Genomic DNA, 17,697 nt, shown 5'->3' on the forward strand with positions numbered 1-17,697 from the left:
ACTATTAAACAAGGATACCTGAAAAGTGCTGGTTGTGTTTGTGGAGACCTGGTGAATGTAGTGTTGGGGAGTGTAGTGGAGGCAGTGTAACAGGTGTAATGGTCCAGTGTAATGGTCTAGTGGATAGGGTGCCTGCCCGGAAAGTCAGCGGTTCCTGCGGATCCCTGGCTGCATTATACCAGACGTTATAAACTGGTACTTTGTTACCCTCAGCCTTCAACAGTGCTCAGCAGGTCTAGTGTGATCGGAGTCGGTATACTGTGTCCGAGTAGGGTATCCATGTTAAACGGTAGCATGGTATCTCAGTGGGCTAGCACTGTAAAACATACTAGTACAAGCAGCCACAAACACATGTGCATGCACATTGCTGTCCAAGTGTAGTAGAGGTGTAATGAATGCATAGCACTGTTGTGATGTCTGATTGGCAATGTAATATGATGGCACACATGCTGCAACTGATGGATTGCCAATCATTATAATACCTTGTGATAACACTGTAATGACAGGAAATTATTCTATTCTGGATCTATCATGTTAACTAATCTTGATAAAATAATTATATGTTTGTTGACTAAGCACTTGAGGCTCAGACCTAGCTCATTTGCAGCGAATTTTTTTTTGGAAATTGTGACACGAGGCAATAGTACACTGTATGGAAGGAAATAGTGCATGTCTGGATGTGGCGGATAGTATTGCTATATATTGTGATACAGGTATCTGTAATGTGATATATTGGGAGCTAATGTGACGGTGATTGACTCTGATTGTACATGCAGATCCTGTTTTCTACATAAAAAAATAAATATTACTCAGCATGGTCCTTAGCCACCATTTTGTAGTCATGGATACAGGGGAGATAACATCAGAGAGAAAAATTATTTTTGTGTTTCTGCTGTTTTGCCAATCAATTTCGAAAGGTAACTTCATTTGTGAATGAGTTTTTGTGTAGATTTTAGGTTAAATGATACCAATAAAAACAAAACTTGTTATATTTTTTTACCCAATATATGGAACACAATGAAGATTGCATTATGCATTGTTTCAAAACATATTGCAGTAGACGGGTAATACCATGCAGTCCTTGTGTATTGTGACTAGGGGTGAATCGATACATCGGTGCATTGTGAGTTTTCATGTTAGGATACGATACACGATACGTTGTTTTTTTGCATGGATACAAGATGATACACATGCAGAAATAAATTACTCACTATTTGTTTAATGACTCCCATTTTTTTGTCAGTCAGATATCGCAACATGTGTTGTATTTAGCGTTTCAAGTTCACTACTAAATATAACCACTACGAACCTATGTCAACCGGTAGCTTTTTCTTTTGAACCTTCTCTGAAATATTTGTTGTCAAGAAGTTTCCATGCGATTTGACATAAATATGCATATTGCAATATGTATTGTATCATGACCTATGTGTTGTGATGCGTATCATATCGTGACCTATGTATCGTGATGCGTATCATATTGTGACCGATGTATCGTGATGCGTATCATATTGTGACCGATGTATCGTGATGCGTATCATATTGTGACCGATGTATCGTGATGCGTATCATATTGTGACCGATGGATCGTGATGCGTATCATATTGTGACCGATGTATCGTGACCTTGTTGTATCGTTTCACCCCTAATAATGACTGGTGACCATACACCGCTCTATCCTGTGCTGCACCTTGTCAGGGTACACCTTGTCCCAGCACCAGGAGGAGGTTGGAGCCACAGTACAGTTCTCATAAATCCGTCTGGAATTGTGTCAGTAGTTTTATGTGTCTCACAGTGGTGCTCAAGTATATTTATGTGTGGGCCATTAATCTGTCCTGAATTCAAGAAGCCGGGTTCCCTTGCCTGTCATAAAGGCATCTTACATAAGACGACAGCTGATAACAGGTAGCTTGTTGAATCAATGGTCTTATGGAAGACCTCCAAGTTTCATCGTAGGTCAGTTTAGGCATTGATCCATTCAACCATCTCCCACTGGTTCATCTGCTCCAGGATCAGTTATTCAAATACTTGGAGGGCCATCATATGGTTGAAACAAAACGGCTGCACTCACTCACTAACTCACTCATACACTTAAGTTGTCCCTCTCCGGAAACTAGTGTCACTTGACAGGGATTAATGAAGGCTTTTTGAGAGACCAATACTCAGACTTCAACTCATGGAAAATGTCAATGAAACTTCTAAATTTTGAATTAAAATCTCTACTTCAGGGTGGCTTGTGTTATATTAATAACAGGAATAGTTGCAAGGAAAAGGCTTTTAACTGCTTAGTTTTACATTGCTTCAGTAAATTACCTCTGAAAATGTGAATTTTTTAGGGACAAATTTTCCCTAATTTGTATGCCACAGGCACTTCATTGAAAATCCAAGATAAATGACTACTTGCTATCATTGTTAACTCTTGTATTTTTTTGCATGTTTTGATGTCTTATACCACTAGGGTGTGTTAAGTCCATTGTCTCAACAGGTTGTTATTCTTTGTAATGACTCCCAGCATGCGCAATGTGCCAAGGTCAGACAATTCACTTCGGACGAGAGGGGAGTGTCATGCTTGGTTCACCTTTTCGCGTTGTCTCCTAAAGTGCATCCCCCATATGGCCCACATGGTATAAGTCAGTTAGCACCCTTCTAGGTGGGAGACATGGACTGCTCCAGCCTATGCATATAACGTGTTGTCACAATCAGTTTCCAACAGTATCAAGTTTAATGATTAGAAAGAAAATTACATATCTGGCAAAAGGTTAGGTCTTTAAGTATGACAACACAATAGGGCAATTAGCTCTGGTGTAGGAGCTGTGTAATTCATTGTTAAATACTATTTATCAGCAGAACATGTTGAACATCATGCAGCATGGTCTGTTAAGCAGAACCCATTATCAGGATAACGGTGGTAGTGAGGCTGTCAACTGAACAATAGACTGTTGCCTTAATAATGCATATTCTATTAGTAGGAATATAGCCAGGAATGAATAGATAGGCCTTGGCATGGAGTAGTGCATGCATGAGGGATAGACAACACTTATAGGCTGATAAATATTGTATCCTGAAGGCATTCTATATTGGCAAAAGCAAATACACACAAACAAGAAATACTCCCCCCCCCCCCCCCTGCCCATGTTATCCAAACACGCCACTGGTGATAACAAGTATTCCCTTATTACAAAAATAAAATAAAATATTACTCATATAACGAAAACTATTAGGAAGTATGCAGACAGAAAGATGAACCTCAGGACTTGTGGAAAGCCTGTCCGTTAAACAAGAACTATACATGTGGAGTAGTTCAATACGGGACAGTTTCCATGGAACTTGCACAATAACCATGTCTTTTTTTTTTAAACAGAAAGGAAGAACATTTCTTACCCTCTTTGTTTATCAGCTGGACAAACTGATATATTGTAAAAATTGCTTAAGTTACGGTGTCAACGAAACATGTCAAACCCTTCTTTTCTTGTTTGGTATGTAGAACAAGTAACTGTACATATAAATTATAATGAGAAGGTTGTCTCTAAATACAATAGCAAATGTATGCTCTTAAGTTAAATTATCAGTAAACATAACTACAGGTGGACACATGTAACATGCAGGTCAATTACATGTGGTGTACAAAATGCCCTGTTTTCTCAGATCATGGAACACACTTTTTGTGCGAATTTCACAGTTAGATGAGACCCGCATGTAGTAAGAGGCGACAAACGGGATCAGGTGGTCAGGCTCGCTGACTTGGTTGATGCATGTCATCGATCCCAATTGCATGGATCGATGCTCATGATATCTATCACTGGATTGTCTGGTCCAGACTCGATTATTTACAGACCGCCGTCATATAGCTGGAATATTGCTGAGTGCGGCGTTAAACAACAAAGCAAACCAAAATACACACGAATGCACATCTTACCTTGGCCAGAATACCTTTAATACGCCTTTCTGTCCGCTTTTATTTTGGGATGCCATTGTAACAAGTTTTTGGCTTAGTATCAAAATAGTGCAGATATGTGTTTCCCTCTGGCATATGTGACAATTGTAACCTCATCTGTTGCTTGACCGTAGCTCTGGCCCATGTCATGCAGGACTGGTTGGCAAGCCTTGTGTTTGCTGGAAACACTTCCTGGATTGGTATTGATCTTAGGGTTATTCTCTGTATCCTTATGTTCATATTAACTTTAAGATTAATTGTATTTCTGTAAGCTGGGAGTGACATAATGTCACTTATAGTATTGTTATCCTTATTAGTATTGAGTTATCTGACGCACGAAGGGACATTCCTGTGTCCACACCTGTGGGCACATTACAGTAGCCTGGCTTTACCAATACTGTACTCAGCTAGAGAGCTTCAGTCTCTTACATTTTCCCTGGAGTAGAGAGCTTCAGTCTCTTACATTTTCCCTGGAGTAGAGAGCTTCAGTCTCTTACATTTTCCCTGGAGTAGAGAGCTTCAGTCTCTTACATTTTCACCGGAGTAGAGAGCATCAGTCTCTTACATTTTCTCCGGAGTGGAGAGCTTCAGTCTCTTACATTTTCCCTGGAGTGGAGAGCTTCAGTCTCTTACATTTTCCCCGGAGAAGGAAGCTTGAGAGCTGGAGCGCTTCAGTCTCTTACATTTTCCCCGGAGTAGAGAGCTTCAGTCTCTTACATTTCCCCGGAGAAGGAAGCTTGAGAGCTAGAGAGCTAGAGAGCTAGAGAGCTTCAGTCTCCTACATTTTCCCTGGAGTAGAGAGCTTCAGTCTCTTACATTTTCCCCGGAGAAGGAAGTTTGAGAGCTAGAGCGCTTCAGTCTCCTACATTTTCCCCTCTAGTAAGGAACTAGAGGGCTAGAGAGCTTCATTCCTCTTACAGTTTCCCCTATAGTAGTGAGCTAGAGAGCTTTTTCCATCACCAATTTCCCCAACAGAAGAGAGCTTGAGAGCCTCAATCCCTGTACATATTTCCCCTATGGACGAAAGTTTGAGAGCCTCAATCCCCTATAGTAGGGAGCTTGTGAGCCTCAATCCCCTATGGACGAAAGTTTGAGAGCCTCAATCCCCTATAGTAGGGAGCTAGGGAGCTTCAATCCCCTACAGTAGGGAGCTTGTGAGCCTCAATCCCCTATAGTAGGGAGCTTGAGCTTCAATCCCCTATAGTAGGGAGCTAGGGAGCTTCAATCCCCTATAGTAGGGAGCTAGGGAGCTTCAATCCCCTACAGTAGGGAGCTTGTGAGCCTCAATCCCCTATAGTAGGGAGCTTGTGAGTCTCAATCCCCTATAGTAGGGAGCTTGTGAGCCTCAATCCCCTATAGTAGGGAGCTAGCTTCAATCCCCTATAGTAGGGAGCTTGTGAGCCTCAATCCCCTATAGTAGGGAGCTAGAGAGCTTCAATCCCCTATAATGTCCTCCGTTGTAGCGAGCTAGAGAGCCTCAATCCCCTATAATGTCCTCTGTTGTAGCGAGCTAGAGAGCTTCAATCCCCTATAATGTCCTCTGTTGTAGCGAGCTAGAGAGCTTCAATCCCCTATAATGTCCTCTGTTGTAGCGAGCTAGAGAGCTTCAATCCCCTATAATGTCCTCTGTTGTAGCGAGCTAGAGAGCCTCAATCCCCTATAATGTCCTCTGTTGTAGCGAGCTAGAGAGCTTCGGTCCTCTACAACTCCCCTGGGTCAGGGAGAAGAGATCCATGCATGCATGCCTGACCACCCCTGATTCAAACAAGGGCTTTTATTTATGGGAAATTCCACAAGTTTTAATATTTTGACTGGAAACTATTGTGATGTATGAATACATCAATTAATTATGTCATCATGAGCATAATAGCCAGCCTTTCAAAGTGCAAATAAACATTAGGATTGTGAATGAGGGATAGAGTAGGCTCAGCGAGGGCATTTGCACAAGCAATTGAATTCTGCCATAAATTTCTAAGCCTTTGACTTTTAGATAGGACCATTTGGGGCAAATACATTTAATGTTAATTTAAGTAAATATTTTTGAAGTGTAATAATAACATTTTTTTAGTGACCTTACTTTGTGTAAAAAAGACTGTATGTTGAAATGTTGATGTTTGATCATATTGTCAGTGACAGCCCTGGTAGAAACAAGTACCTGTATTGGTCCTGGCAGAGATATGTTGAAGTCTTGATATTGTCTTGATCTGATGCGGGGCGGTCAGGTAGCATAGTGGTTAAAGCATTCACTCGTCACGCCGAAGACCCGGGTTCGAATCCCGACATGGGTACAATGTGTGAAGCCCATTTCTGGTGTCCCCCGCCGTGATATTGCTGGAATATTGCTAAAAGCGGCGTAAAACCAAACTCACTCACTCACTCACTTGATCTGATGCTTCTGATTGGTCTCTGTAGTGATGTAGATGCAAGGTGCTCCTTTGATGGATTAACCCTGTGGGTAGAATAGGTCTTCAGCAACCCATGTTTGTGACTAACGGGATCAGATGGTCAGGCTCACTGACTAAGTTGATGCATCCTCTGTGAGCATGCACAGATCCATAATGGACATAATAGAACTAATTGTTTTTCAATTTTCTCTTTTCTTCTCATATTTATTCAGTAGTCGGTTTGGTGTTCATTCGCACCAGGCTGACGATCAGTTATAAGTGGGGTGATTCAGTGGATTTTCATATTGATGGATCAACATGAATGTGATACCCATGTAGGTTAATTGCTGACCTGGGCCCACTTGCTCAAAGCAATCTTAGCGCTAAGACTATCGCAACCCTATGTTAAAGTATTGGAGTTACGATCATCTTAGCGCTAAGATCGCTTTGTGCAAGTGGGCCCTGTACAATTAATGACGATTACTAGGCAGATTTACTTCATGTCTCTTCATAATCAAAACAGGAGGTATATATAGGGTTACACACATTTGTTTTACGTATACATTTTATGGAATGTTTTTACAGGTACTCATGGCAATATTACATAAGGTATGCATACATACACAATGCATAAATTCATGCATGATCACATTATGCAAACATACATCTTAATGCTTTATTTTATATAATGATATGTCAAACAGGAACTGAAAATCCTCTGATTGAGTGTCTGTTACTTTCTTGTATAAGAATTACTGGTATTGCAAATTAATGTATGCAGGTATGTCAGTCAGTATATTGTGATATCATACAGGCCCACTGTTATGTTAATACAATTACTGCTGTGCTGCCACAGCGGTTGCACTGTGCAGTTGCTGTGCACAGCGGATGCACAGCATGTTGATGACATAGTGGCACAGCGTCCGTGCTGTTCACAGCAGGAACGTGGCACAGCACTCACAGCATTCCTGAGTGTTGACGGTGACAATCACAGCAAGCCAGTCAGGCCGATGCATACCGATGCTAGTGATGGTGACAATCACAGCAAGCGAGACAGGCCAATGCATACCAATGCCAGTGTAACACTACATGTGTCAACAATGTGACATTTATCTCATATCACACTGATATTTGTTATGCTTTATGGAAATTAAATATGCTAGCTGGCTTGGATTCGTGAACGCAACATAAAGCCCCATTAACCTCACCTTACTTGGACTAATGCTTTGTCTCTGAAAATATGTAAATTTGATAGGAACAAGCAATTACATATACAGTAAACTATGTTAACGAACACGCTTATGACACACTGACTGATATAACAAACTTAGTCCCGGACGTATATATGCTGTATATATGATAACAATGAACTACGGTTATTACGAACTAAAATTAGTGGTCCCTTTTAGTTTGTTATAACCATAGTTTATTGTAAATATGTGATATTCTGAACCTGTTAAATTCTAGTCTTGCTTGACTAGGGCTATAGCATTACAGTGAGGGCTGGGTGGAAGGATAGTAATATGGTTCAGGGACTGAGGCAGACTACAGTCAAACTGACCAATTATGGAGTGTCTACATGATTTGTGTTGAAGGTGACAATAATGTAGAATTTATCTAATATGTTTTTTGTTGCCCTATGGCAGATGAGCAGGGGATTATTGTGAGTTATGTGTCAGTCCATCTGTCTGTCCATGTGTCCATCAATCCTGCAATTATTTTGTGTACTGAGCATGACTCTGTTGGGTGTGCATTTCTTCACTAAACTTTGCACACAGTTTAATGTGTGATTCAGCTGCTTGTCATTCTCTCCTCACAGAGTGATGCCTTCTGTCTGTCATGCTTTCCAATACCGAAGGGTGCAGTGCAGGGTAGCCTAGTGGTTAAAGCATTTGCTCATAACGCCAAGGACCCGGATTCGATTCCCCACATGACTAGAGTTCACCTGCCATCGCCATCTTTGGAGTCAGTGGATACAGTGCTGCAATATTGCTGACAAATTATGAAACATCCACACTTAGATCCAGACCAAAAGGATGATGTTGTTTGTTCATTGTTTAATGCAGCACCCAGCAATATTCCAGCTATATGACTGCAGTCTGTAAATAATCAAGTCTTGACCAGACAATCCAGTGATTGACATCGTGAGCATTGATCCACACAATTGGGATACGATGACACCACCAACCAAGTCAGCGAGCCTGACCACCCGATCCCGTTAGTCACCTCTTACGACAATTATAGTCGCCTTTTACATCAAGCATGGGTTGCTGAAGACCTGTTCTACCCCGGATCTTCACAGGCAAAAGGATGATGCTAGTCCATTTGTACTGTACCATTCCATGCTTGATATCATGCTGAAAGCTTATGAAACCACCAACTCAAAACTACAAATTACATTTCTATACACAGTTTTCCACACATATCAGACCAGTAGAGCGTTGGCATCTTTTGCAAATAGTGCTGTTATTATTTGAAAAGAAATAAAACTTAATATAAGAATCAATTTAGGCTTGAGTCTCAGAAACTTGTGTTAATAAGCAGTTATCATTGTTGGTAGTCTTTGTCCCACATAGGTACAGAAATGATTGGAGGAATCCTTGTCTCCTGATGTTCTGAGAAAGCCATGTTACATTTCAGTGTAATTTGTGTGTGTGATGTTCTGATTTCCTGTAGTAAGCCTTGGACAGCTTGCCACATTGCACTGGATATACACTGTGGGTAGATACATGGTGATTATATTGTAATCATAATATAATTATTGCAATTATATTAAAAATATAACAGTTTTGTAATACTTGTCTGGAACAGAAATTAATGGCCAAAAACTCACCCCTAACCTGTCCCTCGCTGACTCAATGGTTTGCCTGTACCAGACCCCATGTCATTCTCTCCATAACCTGACCATCTTCCAAACTGGCTACACCCTCTTCACCAAGTACTCCAAACTCAAATTGAGTTAAAACAGCTTACATCCAATTGAAGCAATTTTTTACATTAAATTATCCATTTCTTGTATTGTATACTATATTGGAAGGATGGACAGGAATTTCTCCTGCTGTTAATCAGCGCTCAATGCTACATGTTCATTTCCCTCGGCTCTGTGTGAGCAAGCTGGGCAGGCTGTAGCCTTGCTCCAAGGCTGTACTGAAAGAAAATTCCATGGATGTGTAGTAATTCTATCATACTTAAAGGCAAGTCTAGATATGTTGACAGTAGATATGTGGACTCCAGTCTCTTATAGGGATATGTGTTCTGATTATTTACATAATCTAGAACTTATGATTTAGACTAATACTTATTGACTTGGAGACTTGTGCAGGTCTAGGCAGGCTGTGGTGTGTGCAGCACCTGGAGGGTTGAGACACACTCTACACTTAATAACAGGCGAGTATCTGCACAGATGTAGACTGGGAGAGAAACTAGTCAGGAGGGATATATGTGGCAGTGGTGGGCGTTTGGGGGTTCAGTGTAGGCTGAGGCAGATTGCATACCGTTCTGGAGTCCACTGTTACACCTTCAGTGAGAAATCAGCTGGATTGTCAAGTCACACCAACATATTGACGTGTGGATTGGTCATCACACACACCTAGCTGTGACGGAAGTACGAACAACACCCGATCACAGCAGCAGGTATACCAGTGCTGACCTCTAGCGAGTGTTCCATTCAAGCGCTTGACTTGTGTATCTGGGCCAGCGTTATGTGGTGTGGCAGTCTAGGTAGCTGAGGCCAGTTCACACAAGTGGCATTGTTGCTCAGGAGCAGTCGAGCAGAACAGCTTTAGGATATTCTCAGGATACTCCACCTGTCACCTTGTCTCAGGCTATACTACTACAGTTATTGGGATGGAGTAGGCTCGCTACACCCACAGGTAAGACAAAGCTACTGGCCTCGGGCAAGCAGCTTTCTAAGCCCCTCTCTCTCACACACACACACACACACACACAAACACATCCACCAAGCAGTTGATCACTGCAGAATCAGGATATGAAGGTAGGGTTGAGTCCCAGCTACCTTTTCTGTACAGTTGGAGGGGGATATCTACATATACTTGAGTTCAGTCACTGTATCTTTAAGGTTTGGCCATGTGGTATATACACAGGCAGACTTGAAGTGCGGTGTAGGCTATAAATAGCTCAGGTCGTAGTGTTGGGAGTGTGACCTGAGTGTTGTGTTTGCCGTAATGTATATGGATTTGGAACTATTTCTGTGTGTTTGTGATGAATGAAGGTAGGTGAAGGTGCTGGCTTAATGTTGTGGGTGTAGAAAGGGTTCTGGGTGTGAGGATGCCACGGGCAGACTCTAAACATACAGCACCTGCGAGATACCGGCCATTGTTGGGATTGTTGCGTATGAGATTGTTGTTGTAAGAATGGCTGCGTTTTGAGGATTGTGTGCGGGGTGAGTGGCCAGGGTTGGACCATATGGCCACAGAAGATATCTGTATAATGACTTGTTTGTATAGAACCAGATCATGGCATGGAGTAATATATCAGGCAAGACTGTCACCCACACAAGGGCTCTGTGCTGGTCAGGTGGAATGTTAGAAACAGGAAGTGCTGCATCATTCATAAATATCCACATGTACTTATTGATTCTGACAATGGTGGGAGATTTACAGCAATGGGCTTCATGAATATGTGAAACGTGATTCAAGGAGACCCTCAGGAACCAGTCGTCACATGAGCGTGAAATAATGGTGTTTATCACATACTGATCAGGAAATATTCTGCCATATTATCTTGGAGACACATAACTGTTGTAAGGCGATATGTAATATACAAAGTTGTAGTTGGTTATTTGTATGTGTAGCTATATTCAAGCTATGTTATGTGAAATCATGTTGTATATTCATACCTACCAGCCGGTCTGAACCTGCACTTAATCAATCAACCCCCCCCTTCATCATGCAAACCCCCCTTTATCATCCTGACAAGTACCGACCCCAGACTGACTGATTCACCAGTCACTTCCTACAACACAAATGCTTCTGCCACACCAAACAACCAGTCCTGCCACCCTGCCTCTTCTAATGGGTATACAGCCCTTGGCCCTAATCAGCTGACATACTACTGTATTATCGCAAGAATATTTGTTACTATGACTTACTGCAGGAACATGACTACGACTGTTATAGCAAGTATATTTCTGACTATGACTGTTATAGCAAGTATATTTCTGACTACGACTGTTATAGCAAGTATATTTCTGACTACGACTGTGTTTTGGCAGGAGTGTTTTTGACTATGACTGTTATATGGCAGGAATGTTTCTGACTACAACTGGGGGGCACGGGTGGCCCAGTCGTCTAAGATGCCGCGATTCGCTGTGCAGAGTTGCGTCCCTTGGGCACGCCAGAAACCTATGATTGTGGGTTTGAATCCCGGTTCGCCCCAATTATGTTTCTAGGTTTGTCAGCACCATACATATGCTCGTGGGTTTCACCAAAGTGGTAAATGTCTGAGACCTGCATCACTTCGGGCTTTCCTCCCACATTAAGATGACACGCCGCGATATGACTGGAATACTGTTAAAAGCGGTGTTAAACCCAACTCACTCACTCATTGACTACAACTGTGTTATGACAGGAATGTTTCTGACTACAACTGTGTTATGGCAGGAGTGTTTCTTACTATGACTGTTATATGGCAGGAATGTTCTGACTACAACTGTTATGGCAGGAATATTGCTGACTGCTTCCATCCTTCACTTGTCATCTGTTCACAGCATCAACTAACACCATCTACCCCTCTACCATCACCTACCATCACCAACCATCACCTACCATCACCTACCATCACCTAGCATCACCCAGCCAACCTCCAGTCAACACCTATGCTTGCCCAAGGTAGTTACAAAGTAAAGTGTGGTGGAAAGTTTTGTCATTTTCTCATGATTTTTGCCTAATTTCTGCATACATACTCTTCATCATAACCCAGACATGCACCAGTCTTGCCCTACCAGAAGCCTAACTAGTTTGGGTTGTCTTCATCCACCTGTTTGGTTATGACCAGTGCATGAAATAGCCAGGTGTGAAATGCTGTTCTCATCCCCACCCTCCCTCCATCTCATTTAACACCCACAGTGACTGTTGTAGACCCTCAATCTGGCTTTAACACCCACAGTGACTGTTGTAGACCCTGAATCTGGCTTTAACACCCGCAGTGACTGTTGTAGACCCTGAATCTGGCTTTAACACTAACAGTGACAGTTGTAGACCCTCAATCTGGCTTTAACACCCACAGTGACTGTTGTAGACCCTCAATCTGGCTTTAACACCCACAGTGACTGTTGTAGACCCTGAATCTGGCTTTAACACTAACAGTGACAGTTGTAGACCCTCAATCTGGCTTCAACACCCACAGTGACTGTTGTAGACCCTCAATCTGGCTTCAACACCAACAGTGACTGTTGTAGACCCTCAATCTGGCTTCAACACCAACAGTGACAGTTGTAGACCCTGAATCTGGCTTCAACACCAACAGTGACTGTTGTAGACCCTCGATCTGGCTTCAACACCAACAGTGACAGTTGTAGACCCTGAATCTGGCTTCAACACCCACAGTGACTGTTGTAGACCCTCAATCTGGCTTCAACACCCACAGTGACAGTTGTAGACCCTCAATCTGGCTTCAACACCCACAGTGACTGTTGTAGACCCTCAATCTGGCTTCAACACCCACAGTGACAGTTGTAGACCCTCAATCTGGCTTCTTTGCCTCTCTCACCACCTTTTCCATCTGGATCATACCAAGACATTAAAAAAATAGTACTTTTTGTTACGTTGGATCATACTTGTTGTTACTCTGCCTGGCGCCTGGCATTTAGGGGCTAAAACAAGGACTGGTCAGTTCAGAGTCTGTATCCTGTTTGAGAGGGCTATCCATGTTAAGCTGCAGCATGGTATCTCAGTGGACTAGCATTATGAAACTGGCATTAGTCTGGACTGGTACAAGAGCCCACAGGCAGACAGACACACACGCAAACACAGAGACATGCACACACGCACGCACGCACGCACGCACGCACGCACGCACATGTGAATGCACATCTCCTTATAGGTGCAATAATCTTGAACGTTAAACTGCATTTCACCTCGAGACTTCACTGCCTGTTGTTCACGTCACTTGCCCATCAAGGCTTACTGTGTGTGATTTGTGTCCAGTGTGATGCACGACAGGTTTGTGGACTGCGGGACTGGTCCTCCGACTATTATTACTGCCCTGCCGGCAGCTGTCTGAGTACAGTGGCAAGTATCGTGTAATGGCTGTCAGTTTTCATGTCTTCAGTTCTCTATTATCACGCAGAATTGAAACTGCAGTCCAATTCCATGACTCGTTGAACAAATAGGTAGTTGTCCTGGAATTTAAAAAAAAAAAAGATGCAAAATTATGACCATCGAATTCTGCCAGGTTTTAATATTGATGAATTCTCTACAACATATTTTTTAAACTTTAATGTGGATCAATATTCCTCCATGTAGCCATCGAGAAACTAATGTTGGTAGAAAGAGAATGCAAACACTCATCAAACTTAATTAAGGACCAATTTGTTATGCAAAAGCATGAAATGTGTGTCTCGTTATTCCCCTACAACATAATAATCCATTAGAGGTGCTCTGGTTTATGATAGAGATTTAACATTCATCCGAGACCCTCTTTATGATAAAGGTTTAAGCATGGAAGCTTTCAAAAGTGTTGTAAGCGATGTCTGAGTCAGTTTAAGGAGTCTCCTTGATGCGAGACTGATAGCCTGACGTCAATGTGACGTCATGACGTGGCGACATCAACACGCATGTACCAGTTCATCACACTTCCAAGTCGGGACAGGGTCTAGCTGGAGGTCATCTAGGTTTGCGGACTGCTTGTTCCTATCAGACCAGGAAACATCAGCCTTCTTCATGAATATCATGTTAGGACAGAATTATATTTGTGTGCCACGCTTGTCTTGGAATATTTCAGATAACGGGCTTATTTTGTAGTTGCTCATTTTGAAATATCCAAGTTTTGATAAGATGATGTACTATATGTTTGGGGTGTTGTTGTTGCATTTTGAGTTCATATATGGATATTTCACAGCAATATAAGTATTAATTTAAAAGTTATAAGTGATTAATACCTTATTATCTGTCTAGTGAGACTATGGGATGGGTTGTATGGAAAGCTGATGGATTGATGAGTTATTGCGCATAACACCGTTTTGAACAGTATTTCATGCAGTTACAACACTGTGTCATCCTAGTGTTTACCATCATCCTGAACTGACGCAGGTTGATCATCATCCTGAACTGACGCAGGTTGATCATCATCCTGAACTGATGCCGGTGGATCATCATCCTGAACTGACGCAGGTTGATCATCATCCTGAACTGATGCCGGTTGATCATCATGCTGAACTGACGCAGGTTGATCATCATCCTGAACTGATGCCGGTGGATCATCATCCTGAACTGACGCAGGTTGATCATCATCCTGAACTGATGCCGGTTGATCATCATCCTGAACTGACGCAGGTTGATCATCATCCTGAACTGATGCAGGTTGATGTTTACCACATTGCTGAAGTGCATGAAAATGTTCTGCAGGTCCTGACAATAAAATACTTAATTGTGTGAATGAAGGACTCAGACATTTGACCAGCCGATCCTGTTACTAATGGATAAGATTCTGCAGAACTGGTTCGTGACATTGTGACAATTTAGCCGCCATTGTCCAGAGCTTGCTTCAGAGGGTGACAGCAGAGGCATGTGTGCATGCATCTTTGTGTGGATCTGTGTGTGTGCATTCATTTGTGTGTCTTGCATGTATGTGTGTGCATCTGTGTGTGTGTGTGTGCATCTTTGTGTGTGTCTGTTGCATGTTGAGTCTGTCTACCCACATGTGTGCCTATCGTCACGCTGCTGCCATGAGTGCATGCCCACTGCTGGTACTGTTCCGTTTGCCATCACCCAGTGGAATGTTCATGTAGATGCCCTTGTGATGTGGACTTGTGGAGGAGGTGTTCACTTCTGCCATTTGATCAAGGTTTTTTCTGCTTCTCAGTTCCGTAACCATGCATTATTTACCTGAACATGTTCTTTTGAAAATGAGACAAGGCCTGCATCATATGTAACCTTTAAACACAAGCCTCAAATATACAGCAGTCCCCATCTGAGTGAGTGAGTGAGTTGGGTTTAATGCCGCTTTTAAACCAATCTGAAATTTCATCTTTAATTGTTGAAATTATCAGGCAGTTTTTAGATTACCTTTCATGATAATCTTAAACAAATGATGTTTTATCTGATCATTTTATTAGAACAATTAAATTGTAGTTCATTTCTACATGTTGAGTTCTAAGCCACATGTACTGGACACATTCATTTGGTTTGAATATCGTGCAAATGGTTGATTAATTATGTTTTGGTTCAATTGTTCTTTCTTCCTATTTGAAAGCCTGCCTACTTTCTGTTGTTCGCTCCATTCCTAGATTACCACAGCTTATCTTCCTCAGGGTATTTCCACCACATTGTCTTGTGTTGACCGAGTTGACCGATTGGGACTGGCAGTGCTTCAGGTTCCTTCTGGATGTGGCACTCCCGGCAATTTTGAAGGCCATTTGTGTTGTAGAGAGAACTATTACTGTGGAGAATACCCCACGGTTTACAACAAGTGTTCTGGCAATCAGTGGAGAGATGTATTTACGTCCTGCTTTCAAAAGCTCTTCGTTTGTTTATTTTGTAAGATTCTTTTGATGTCTAGTTTAGATGGTGCAATTTATTCTCTTCACGTAAAAGATTTTTACAAATAACTTTTGTTCTAACAGTTGCTATTGTACAACTAAAAAAATTCTGAGTGTAGAGGTTAACTGAATGTGAATGGTGACTATAGGATTATTGCCAAATGAAAGAAAATTTTGAAACAAGGAAATAGGTTTTGTGTAGGAATTCCAATGTTTTACTTTCATTGCATGTTGGCAATTTTGTTTTTTCTAATATTAGGATTTGTAGTCTTCCATTATGTGTTCCAGGTGTTGTGTTTTATGAGTGATGGCCTTTCTGGGGCATAGCTCCTTAGACGTGAATGCATTTGTTCTGCAAACATGCAGCAATTGTGGTTGGACATTCTAGGGATGCCATCTGCCAGGGCTTTAATGGAAACTAGACTGTGAAGCCTGTGAGTACAATGTGTAGACCCTGTTGCTTGGAGGGGCACCTGCCTGTGCATCTGTGGGTTTTCAGCTTTCTGCACATGTTGTCATGGCCCATGGAGTGGAGTCAGTTTACATAAATATTCTTCAGTTTGACTTGATCTTGAGGACTGAAAGTAGGGTGTTGCAGTATAAGACTGTTGTACACAGATTGTGAGATAGGTGAAACAATAACATTGACCACTCAGAGATATCGATTTAGTTTATGTGCAATATCCAAATTATGTTTTGTTTCCAATAGCTCTGACTGAGTCCCACATCCCTATCTCACTTTCCATGCCTCCCCATGTGATCAATATATTTGTACACACTGCTGATGTCTTGTTCAGATTCTCAAACGGAAATTTTTCCATTGCAATGAATTAATTGACAAAGTAAATCAGTGACATGGTTTGCTCCTATGCGCAGGACAGCTGATTAACAAGACACTGAATGAACAGTCATACAGTCATGAAACTTTAATTAGAGCTCCATGTCCCTGAACCATGCTCTTGAGCTGGTCCTTTACCTCCTCTCACTTGTTTGACTGCAGCATTCATGTGATGGGGGCGGGGCGGGGGAGGGGGGTGCATGTGTGATGATGTGACAGGAAGGGCTGCATGTGTGATCATGTGACAGGAAAGGCTGCATGTGTGATCATATGTGACAGGAAGGGCTGCATGTGTGATCATATGTGACAGGAAGGGCTGCATGTGTGATCATATGTGACAGGAAGGGCTGCATGTGTGATCATATGTGACAGGAAGGGCTGCATGTGTGATGATGTGAAGGGAGGGGCTGCATGTGTGATCATATGTGACAGGAAAGGCTGCATGTGTGATCATGTGACAGGAAAGGCTGCATGTGTGATCATGTGACAGGAAAGGCTGCATGTGTGATCATGTGACAGGAAAGGCTGCATGTGTGATCATGTGACAGGAAGGGCTGCATGTGTGATCATGTGACAGGAAGGGCTGCATGTGTGATCATGTGACAGGAATGTAAAAACACAAGACCGATTACAGGTATCACAGGTGTGAATAGACGAGACTGATTACAGGTATTGCAGGTGTAAGTAGACAAGACTGATTACAGGTATCACAGGTGTAAATACACAAGACTGATTACAGGTATCACAGGTGAAGGAGACAAGACTGATTACAGGTGTAAGTAGACAAGACTGATTACAGGTATTACAGGTGTAAGTAGACTAGACT

At 42.1% G+C, this 17,697-nt stretch overlaps 1 protein-coding gene across 4 annotated transcripts in view; it reads left to right on the forward strand.

Annotated features, from left to right (window-relative positions):
* Positions 1 to 17,697, forward strand: part of LOC139480453 (neurocalcin homolog) — a 123,294-nt gene that overhangs the window by 72,504 nt on the left and 33,093 nt on the right. Inside the window, exons 1-2 of one of the 4 annotated variants that reach the window (XM_071263531.1) lie at positions 9,735 to 10,187; positions 12,044 to 12,164. The exons of 1 other annotated variant lie outside the window; for it this stretch is intronic. The gene's annotated coding sequence lies outside the window, so the exon portion shown is untranslated. Of the gene's footprint in view, positions 1 to 9,734; positions 10,188 to 10,456; positions 10,547 to 12,043; positions 12,165 to 17,697 lie in introns of those variants that run through there. 2 more of the 4 variants (XM_071263528.1, XM_071263530.1) reach the window with 2 other exon arrangements.

Source organism: Haliotis cracherodii, unplaced genomic scaffold, assembly GCF_022045235.1.
Source record: "Haliotis cracherodii isolate W230 unplaced genomic scaffold, xgHalCrac1.p SCAF_4, whole genome shotgun sequence".
NCBI lineage: Eukaryota > Metazoa > Mollusca > Gastropoda > Lepetellida > Haliotidae > Haliotis > Haliotis cracherodii.